The following is a 4,030-nucleotide window of genomic DNA, read 5'->3' as shown; positions in this document are numbered from 1 at the left end:
ATATACCAAACACCTATTTATATAAAGTATAATTTATTTATGTGAAAAAGTTAAAGTAATCTCGATCCATTTAACTATAGATATACCAGCGCCCAAAAAATATCAAATTTCTCAGTACACAAAACTTTTTTAAAATGAAAAAAAAATAATATATGTTGATACTTATACTTAGCCGATCAGGATAAAATGTTTAAACAAATTACTAATTAAATTTACCCGCTGTTTAAATTAAATATGCATATACAGGCATAGAATTCACATCACCTGTAAACAATGTTATTACCAGATGACGAAATATTAACGATCAGATAATACTTTTACGAATACATCCCTTCTGCCCATACTGCCATGTCTTGGAAGCTCTGTACTTTGTGATCATGATCTAAACCGCAGACTCTTTCTTATCTCTTTTGCCGATCTCCCTGTGATGATTATAAGTGTAATTACATGATGGTAGAATATTTGAACCCCGTGTTCATGGAGGGAGATTATGAAGGCACCATTGTTTTACTGGCCAGAGTCTGGCCTTAAAAAGATTAGTATCAGGAATTTTGGCAGCACATTTTACAAAGAAAGTAATGCTCAGACCAATCTCCACAATGACGTGATAGTGCTCTGTAAGCAGGGCCAGTTGAGAGAGGCTCTGCGTATGCTGCGTACCATAAACCAGAATGCTGATTCATTTACTTATGCTTCTCTCCTGCAAGCCTGCATAAAGAAAAAGGCCTTTTCAGATGCTAAATTAGTCCACACCCTTTTGGAGAAGAGTGGAATTATCCCTGACAAATTCTTAAGGAACACACTTATCAATTTATATGTTAAATATGGAAGTTTGGTGGACGCTCGCAGGCTTTTCGACGAAATGCCTGAACGAGATGTTCGTTCATGGACTGCAATGGTAGCAGCGTATTCCAGGAATGGCTGTGCCGAAGAGGCATTGGTACTTTTTCGCCGAATGAAGAAAGCAGGCATCCAACCCAATCATTTCACGTTCGCCAGTGTTCTGCCAGCTTGTGCCAAATTGGCGAATCTGCAACAGGGTATTGAAGTACATGAAGAAATTCTGAGCAGTGGGATTGAATGCGATGCATTTGTGGAGAATGCAATAATAGACATGTATGCAAAATGTGGCAGAATAGAGAAAGCACGTGATGTGTTTGACAAAATGCGTCACCGAGATGTGGTCTCGTGGAATACGATGATTGCAGGATATGCTCAGAATGGGCTTGTTGATGAAGGTCTTAGGTTATTTCAGAAGATGCCTGAGCCAGACATTATATCATGGAATGCAATGATTGCAAGTTTTGCACAGAATGGTTTCGTTGACGAAGCTTTTGGATTTTTCAAGAAAATGCGAGAACGGAATGTAGTCTCGTGGAATGCAATGATTGCAGGATATGTACAGAATGGGCATGGCGACAAAGCATTGAACTTGTTCCATCAAATGCAGAGGAAAGGTGTAAAGCCAGACTTGAAAACCTTTTCTAGCGTTTTGCAAGCTTGTGCTGTTCTGGCGGCCTTGGAACAGGGGGTGCAGATCCATGAGGAAATAGTGAGGTGTGGGATTCAAATCGACGAATTTGTGGAGAATTCTCTTGTTGACATGTATGCAAAGTGTGGGAGGATAGAGAAGGCGCGTGAACTGTTTGACAAAATGTCTCGGAGAAATGTTATTTCCTGGAATACCATGATTGCAGGATATGAACAGAGTGGGGAATTTGATGAGGCACTCAATCTCTTTCATCAAATGCCTGAACCAGATGTGGTATCCTGCACAATAATTCTAATGGCTTATATGCAAAATGGGCGAGTTGATGATGCTCTGAAGCTGTTTCAGAGAATGCCTGAGCAAGATGTAGCCTCTTGGACTGCACTGATTTCAGGATATGTGCAGAATGGGCGAAGTGTGGAAGCCCTGAGTCTTTTTGGACAAATGCAAGTTTCAGGCGTGCTGCCGGAACCAAAAACCTATGTCTGCATCCTCCCAGCATGTGCTGATTTGGCAGCTCTGGAACAGGGTATCCAGATCCATGAGGAGATATGCGAAAGGGGGTTCGCATCGAATGTTTTTCTCGCCAATGTCCTTTTGGATATGTATGCAAAATGTGGGAGTATAGAGAGGGCTCAAAAAATGTTTGAGAATATGGATCAGAAAAATATAGTCTCATGGACAACCATGATTGCAGGATATGCCATGCATGGTTATGGCAAGGAGGCCCTTGAACTCTTTGAGAAAATGCAGCGTTCTGGTATGAATCCTGACAATGTTACCTTAGTCTGTCTTTTGTCTGCATGCTGCCATGCAGGCCTAGTGAATGAAGGCCGGCAGTACTTTGATTGCATAACCCAACGATATAACATTATTCCTGCAATGGAACACTATGTCTGCATGATCGATCTTCTTGGCCGTGCTGGGCATCTTGATGAAGCGCTTGATTTTATCAACAAAATGCCAATAAAGCCTGATGCTACTGTGTGGAGATGTCTGCTTGGTGCTTGTAGAGTACACACCAACGTAGAGATAGGAGAATACGCAGCAGAACGCCTTTTTGAGTTGGACACTGAAAATGCTGCATCTTACGTGCTGTTGTCAAATATGTATGCTGCAGCTGGCAGGTGGGGGAACGCTGAAAGTGTGCGGAAAGTAATGAAGGAAAGAAGGATAAAAAAGACACCTGGGTACAGTTGGATTGAGGTTAATAGACAGGTGCACACTTTCCTTGCAGAAGATAGTTGGCACCAGTGACAAAAATTTACAGGGTGGCCTCATATGTTAGTTGATAGATTTTTTTTAAGTATCATGGTAGCACTTTGAAATTGAAAACTGAAAACGAAAGAGACAAATTTCTTGTCTTCCTTTTGCCTCTGAAATCAATGGACAAACACACATTAAACTCCATTGTACTAAAGCTATCATGTTTGTCCTGGGATAAGAAGCAGAGTGGAATACTATGCCAATATCGAGCCATCCATAAATTTTCGGAAGTACTAGGATATGAGCATCAACTTTATCAAATCGATAGAAGATGAAAAGAACATCTGTATATAGCAAAATGGAGGAGCAAAGGCCAAGATGTGGATTTATGTATATGTGTATATCAATGGAAACAATGCTACCGGCTCAATGCGTTAGTTTAATTGGTTTTGAAGGGGTTGTTTCAAAGGCAAAGTTTGCTCATTGTATTTTCAGTGACTATTGTAGTTGGTAATTGGACTTCTCTCCATTTTTATATTCTAGAAAAAGAAAGAGAGGGATTATTCAAAAAAAAAAGGATAAAAGAGACAATGCCAAAATGTGTAATACTAATACAATGCACCCAAGGTACATATGCTTGTCTCTACAAGATTTAGTATAACGTATCTGCTACACGGAAACAGAAATGCTATGCATGTGAGCTGGAAGCCTATTGTCTAGCAAGGTGGAGGAATTGCCCGGACAGCCAAAAGTGGCCGGAATCTGGCAAAAAAATTCAAAAAATTTTGTAGAGGTAGTGTTTGAATCGTGTTTTTGATGGTGGAAATGGATTCAGCACCATCAAAAATGTCTAGGACACCTAAAATTTTAAAGTTTAACAACTATAACTTGGATTTATAAAAATCCTTGCCGGATTTTCTCTAAATATGACCGGAATTTCCATAACTTTCCGGGGAACTCCTCCGCGTCATTAGACTACGCTATCAGTTTATATTAAAATTTCTGTTCTTCACAGAAATTGCACTTGAGTTTTTGCAACATTTTTCAAGTGTGATTTCATGTGAGCTAAGCACATTATAACCATATCTAATTGGAGATGATCAAGTACTAGATTGTGAGGGAGATTATCACTAATTTGTAAAATATTCAGTTTTTCATGAGAGAGGTATAATGTTCAAATCTCAAACCCCATGTTAAAGTGAGTAGTTGTGCTTGAGGTTCATAGGTACGTATTAAAATTGATAAGTATCGGATTTTAATGACTTCCACACTTCATAAATAGACCAGCCCTCCACACCTGGTTCTATGTATAACTAGGATTTTAGAAATATCTCC

General features: G+C 39.5%; 1 pseudogene; it reads left to right on the top strand.

The window, feature by feature from the left end:
* The first annotated feature begins 296 nt into the window (after window positions 1-296).
* On the top strand, window positions 297-3,829 carry LOC149255820 (pentatricopeptide repeat-containing protein At2g13600 pseudogene; annotated as a pseudogene).
* The last annotated feature ends 201 nt before the right edge of the window (window positions 3,830-4,030 follow it).

The sequence above is a fragment of the Pinus tabuliformis genome, chromosome 7 (assembly GCF_031772625.1).
Source record: "Pinus tabuliformis cultivar Carrire ecotype Pingquan chromosome 7, CPIR1, whole genome shotgun sequence".
Classification (NCBI taxonomy): Eukaryota; Viridiplantae; Streptophyta; class Pinopsida; order Pinales; family Pinaceae; genus Pinus; species Pinus tabuliformis.
Note: the sequence above shows the minus strand (reverse complement) of the source record. Positions and strands in the feature narration are given on the sequence as shown.